The 6,149-nt window shown below is 32.0% G+C and overlaps 1 long non-coding RNA gene across 3 annotated transcripts; it reads right to left on the reverse strand.

Annotated features, from left to right (window-relative positions):
* Positions 1 to 359: 359 nt before the first annotated feature.
* Positions 360 to 3,052, reverse strand: LOC141698236 (uncharacterized). 3 transcript variants are annotated; one of them, XR_012565011.1, is made up of 4 exons: positions 2,894 to 3,052; positions 1,940 to 2,400; positions 1,633 to 1,857; positions 360 to 873 (listed from the first exon to the last, which is right to left on the reverse strand). It is a non-coding gene; the product is annotated as an uncharacterized LOC141698236 (long non-coding RNA). The 3 variants fall into 3 exon arrangements; XR_012565012.1 differs by having other exon boundaries at positions 1,940 to 2,407; positions 2,894 to 3,031; XR_012565013.1 differs by lacking the exon at positions 2,894 to 3,052 and adding an exon at positions 2,648 to 2,664.
* Between the last annotated feature and the right edge of the window lie 3,097 nt (positions 3,053 to 6,149).

The raw sequence follows: 6,149 nt of genomic DNA on the forward strand, positions 1-6,149 counted from the left end.
ATATCAATTATGTCGCAAGTTCCAATTTTGTCACAAGTACATGTTTCGTCATAAGTAACCTTTTCGTCATAAGTATTCATTTCGTCACAAAATTAAGAAAAACGTCGCAAGTAAGGGAAGTGGAGCCCACCTTTGATAAAATAAAACATAAATTTATGACGCAACTATACATCGTAAATTAGTAATTTACGACGGAATACACCGTTGTATGTTAGGAATTGGGACCTATTTACGACTGAATATGTGATGAACAACCGTCATAAGTATGTATTTTCAGAAGGGCCAAATACTGATTTTTTGGAAATTCGGCTTCCAATTTGAATTCTAAACTTGTATAATGCAATCACAAACTCAACAAAAACTCGAATTTTTTTTTTTGGGGTAAATGAGGATTAAAAAGAGAAGGATATACAAAGAGTTAAAATCTCTTGGAACAAACCACCAAAAGACAAGAAACGAAACACACCTAAAAGACTAGGCAATACAAAAACAAAAACCAAAAAGACTTAATTAACAAATAAAATACAATCTCCAGGAACAGAAACATCACTCAGGAGACAGCCTAAACAAAGGCACAACCCAAACCAAGACTCCAAATAGAGACCAGAAGCAAAGCAAATCCAATCAGAGAAATCCTCCAACCAAGCTAACACCGGATAAAACAACAGCATCTCGAACTCCCTGAGACAAAAACTATCACCTGCATTCGAATGACACCAAATGCAGCAAAGAACCTCATAAAAAACGGACTCCATTGGCTCATCCAGACCTCAAGAAACAGCCTCTCGCACATTAAAATATCACACATTATCACTTCCTCTTAGCCTACCCGAAGCAGATTCTTTAGGAAGCTCTCGGATTCCAACTTCACACCTAATCAAAGTGTAACTGATTAACACATACAAAAAAGGATATTTTCATAGTCACCAAAGTCACCCCTCCATTTCCATAAGCATATCATAAAAAAAACATTTTTGCTACATTATACTTAGTATTCACCATAGACATATACATAGTGGTTAGCAAAAAAATATTTTTGCTACATTATAGTATTCACCATATATGCTGATACAGTATATGATACTATCATCTACATGGAAAAACTGGAGTTGACCCAAGAGAAAGCCATAACGCAAAAAAGGGTATGGAAACCGAGGCTTTGAGAAGAGCCAAATTATATAACATGAAAAATGAGATGCTAGCGAGCACATAAGGAATTCCTAAAAAGCATTTCCTAATTTCTGTACATATGCAGTACAGAAAATAAAGAGCTTTTATTACAAGTCACGACAACTCGGTCAATACAACCAAACACAGATAATAAGTTGGCCAATGATCTTTTACCAACTTGGAGGCATTGAACTCTTAGTTTAGATATACCTACTTAATTCAGTTAGATTTGTGCAATGATGATATATTAACAATAGTAATTGTATAAATATAGCATTTACAGAAATTAAATGTAGACACATATCGAGAAAATTCAGCGGGAGATATACTATACTCCAGTTACTTCTGTATATTTTTTTTCTAAGTAATTACTTCTGTATGTTATAACCTTACATGGAAACAGAGTCATCTGCAAATATAATTATCACTACTGAATAATAGACTGATACAGAATCAATTTACCTTGTGGATCTCAGCGAGCAAAAGAAGAACATTAATGTTTTGTAGCTCGATGTTTCCCTTAACATTTTCCAGTATCATCTCAGACTCGTCACATGGGTCTATCTTTGATTTTCTGTCTAAGATTGAGAAGATAGAAGTTGTAGCAGTACTGGCTTTGCTTTTATCTGTTACAAAAGAACCCGACTGAGAAATTCCAGTAGCTGCCATGGTCAGTGCAAAGAAAACCTGCAAGATTATAAGTATCTTAGAATAGTTGAGTCTTTTTTATAAAAAAATACCAATACACACTTTTGTAATTAATCCTTGCCTTATTCCTGCCCCAAGAGGAGCTTCACATTTCCTTTTTTAGAGAGCCATCACTTTCTCTTCAGCACATAAACCTTTCCTAAATTTGACTTGAACATATTCATTAACTCCTTTGTACAGGTTTGCCAGTCCTCCGCATAATAGTTAAATAATAGTTAGTCACCTCCTTAAACGATTAACTCAGAAATATACTATCAGTTGCAGTAGCTAACAACACCAAAGGCAGAAACATATCAACACATCCAGAATAAACATATTGACAACTTACATGCAAGCAGAGAAATTGAAAAGCAGGACATGTATAATCACTCAATGTTAAAGTATACATGACCTTGTTATATATGATAATCAGAATACCTTGGTAGGAAATCCATTAGTCCACTGCATAAGGAGCGGGATAAGCGTGAATGAGTATATAATTAAAGACAGGGCTCCAATGACATCCTCTGTATCACTAATTCCCTGCACACTAAGATTAGTTAGAACAGAAACTAATTAAAATAATTTGTTCTAACTAAATCAAGAAGTGACTATGCTACAACTCAACATTGAAATAGTCATGTTGACCATATTCCAGGTAGCAAGAATTCACCTCTAAACAGAGAATGTTTTTAATTACAACAGAAATTCAATTATCAGGAATATCTATGACACAAAACAGAGGTACATACACAATATAAACAAATTATGAACAAAAAAATTAAAAGACCTCTTCCACGGCTTTTTCACAAAGACTTTCAGAGAGCTTAAGTGCCTAAATCTCAGCCTATGCTTTGCCTAATTCACAAAGACTTTCAGATAGCAAGTGAGAGAAACAGGGAGATAGAGTGAGGGGGAGAGGATAGAGAAAGAGAGGTGAAAGAGACATACAGTTGTATACCACAAAACTAATTGAACCCAAATATTTTTCGAACCCTAATTGAAGCGAAATCTTTTGGTCCAATTTTTATTTTACCTGAATCCCTTGAATCCAACCTGAATTTGTTGCTTGAATGGTGTTTCAAAGCTAATAGAGCTCCAATGTAATATTTTGACAGCAAAAGACAAGGAGATTGAGAGAGAGGAAGTGGACAAAGAAATAAAGACTATAGAAATTGATTTCCCCCTTTCATCAAAGACTTAGCCCGAAAATAATTTCATTTCCCGCTTGTTCAAAATTTAGCCTATAAATTCAGGATTAACTTATTTTCGGGAAATAAAATTTTATAGTCTTTGATTATTTTAAAAATATTTTTCAACGATACAACCGTATGGATGTCAATAGATATATATATTAGTGATATAACCAAAATTTTATATCAAAATAATTTTAGTTGGTTTGACATTTAAACAGTAAAGCATCAGTTTGACTAGTAAAGCTAACTAGTGGTTAATCCTGAATTAGTGTTTCGATTATTTCAAAAATATTTTTCAACGATCCAACCGTATGAATGTCAATAGATATATATATATATATATATTAGTGATATAACCAAAATTTCATATCAAAATAATTTTATTTGGTTTGACATTTAAACAGTAAAGTATCAGTTTGACTTGTAAAGCTAACTAGTGGTTAATCCTGAATTAATGTTTCGATTATTTTAAAAATATTTTTCAACGATCCAACTGTATGGATGTCAATAGATATATATATTAGTGATATAACCAAAATTTCATATCAAAATAATTTTATTTGGTTTGACATTTAAACAATAAAGCATGAGTTTGACTAGTAAAGCTAACTAGTGGTTAATCTTGAATTCGTGTTTCGATTATTTTAAAATATTTTGTAACGATCCAACCGTATGTATTTCAATAGATATTTATAATAGTGATATAACCAAAATTTAATATCAAATAATTTTATTTGGTTTGTCATTTTAATATTCAAGCATGAGTTTTACTTGTACAACTAACTAGTGTTTAGTTCTGAATTTGTGTTTCGATTATTTTAAAAATATTTGTCATCGATCCAACCATATGGATGATAATATATATATATATATATATATATATATGTTTGTGTGTATGTGTATTGGTGATATAATCAATGTTTCATATTAAATAATTTTATCAAAACATTTAATTTTTTTCTGAAATTTCTAAAATGTGACCCAAACAAATAAATGCTGACATTAATATGGTTGGATCATGAAATAATATTTTTTAAAAATTGAAATTATCAAAAATCATGTAATAATTTACGATGGAATCCGTCATAAATTATTGACTGCCAAAAATTTGAGAAAAAACAAATTTACCGCCAAAATTTTGGGGAATAAGTTGAATTTCCCTTTTTGATAACTTACGACGAATTTTAATTTTCGTCGTAAATTGGACGATCCGATTTTTTCCGTCACAAATAATTCGTCATAAATTTAGATAAAATATTTTTTATTTAAATTCAACTTAAAATTTCAATAAAAATAATTAACTTACGACGAAATGTCCAAATCGTCGCACATTCAAATGATTTTCATTTTCCCGCCAAAGTTTTGGGGAAAAATTTGAATTTCCCTCTTTGATAACTTACGACGCATTTTAATTTCTGTCGTAAATTGGACGTTCCGATCTTTTCCGTCACAAATATTTCGTCGTAAATGTAGATAAAATATTTTTTATTTAACTTTAAGTTAAAATTTTAATAAAAATAGTTAACTTACGACGAAATAATCAAATCGTCGGAACTTTAAATGATTTTCATTTTTGTTTAATCGTGTCGTGCAGAATTTTATTAATAAAATACTAAACTTGCGACAATTTTGGGTTTCGTCATAAATAATTACGACGTTTTAGTTTTTTCCATCGTAAGTTGGGCGCACATTTTTTTCCATCGCAAGTTTTCCGTCACAAATAGCCGTATTTTTCCTTGTAGTGACTGTAAGTGCATTCGACTATTACCGTCACTTCCCACTATTAATTAACCGACCTTCATGTTCATGCACATCCTGTTTCTTAGGCCGTTCATATATGTAATCCTAGCTATTGGCAACGTTACGTATTTATGATGATTCGTATTGCGAAAAATAAAAAAAAAATCAAGAAAATATAATGGTGATATAGGTACATCACCTTTCTTAGGCCGTAATGGGACTAGAAGATGCTCTTTTCATACCTTGATTTTTGATTGTAGGACATAAAGATTCTTGAAAAAAAGATACCATTTTTTATTTAAGTCATAGCATACAAAACAGGACAAAGGGATTTATTTCGTATACAATTTGAACCTTTAAAACTAAGTTCGACTTTCATGTGTTGAGAAAAAAATACATGTGGGAAACAACACATGTAAAAATCCATTTATTGATAAATATATAAATAAACTAGTATTTTCTTATCTTTGAATAGTATAAGAGGCGTTGGTCCACATCCAATAATTGTTGATAAATCATTTGTCTAGTAAAAAAATTTCATGAATACGAATGAACCTTAAACCAAAAACTTAAGCGCGGATTCGTACCGTATTAAATCTATGTGCGAAAATTTTACGCGGACAAATGGTTGCGGTCATAGCTTGTCAGGACAGGACCCGGTCTAAATTAATCATCAGTCCAACAGTAAATCACGACATGAACAACCATCTAACCTGATGCAGCTAAACGTAACAGTTAGCTAGATAGCTTTGTTTGTATAACTAATAAAATACAACTAAATTTCTAACCTCCCGCGTGTTTTTTCGGAGCAAAGCAAAGAGAATTCAGAAAATAGCACACAAAATGAAGCTTCGGCTACGAAATGAATGTATCAACTCAACTCATCGTCTACATTATCATGTCAATAAGAAGCTTTGTGGATACTTGCGATGATATTAATTTCCATTCAAGGGGGCGGTCTGAACACGACCACCTTATGTCCCTTATGGCTTGGAGCAGAAGGTGGCGCTTTCCGTCTACATGATACAACTGCGGTCGCAAATTCAACAATGTTGTAGCTGATTTTCTGTCGAAATTTGATGACAAATTTATTGTCCGCGATGCAGAGATGTTCATAAGCATGTGTGTGAGGGTGATTATGAGCAATATTTTGGTTCGGAAGGAGAAAGGGTGCGATCTATTGAAGAGTATAGAAGCTAAACTAGCAGGAAATAAACAAGGAAATTAAGATTAGAAAAGAGGAAGTGCATTACTATATCTTTCACGGCATTTTTAGTGGACGTGGTTTGTAACGCATATATTGGTTGTAATAAAAAAAATCAATAATGAAACATAAAAAAAAGTCCGTACAAAGTT

This window comes from Apium graveolens, chromosome 11 (assembly GCF_009905375.1).
Source record: "Apium graveolens cultivar Ventura chromosome 11, ASM990537v1, whole genome shotgun sequence".
Classification (NCBI taxonomy): domain Eukaryota; kingdom Viridiplantae; phylum Streptophyta; class Magnoliopsida; order Apiales; family Apiaceae; genus Apium; species Apium graveolens.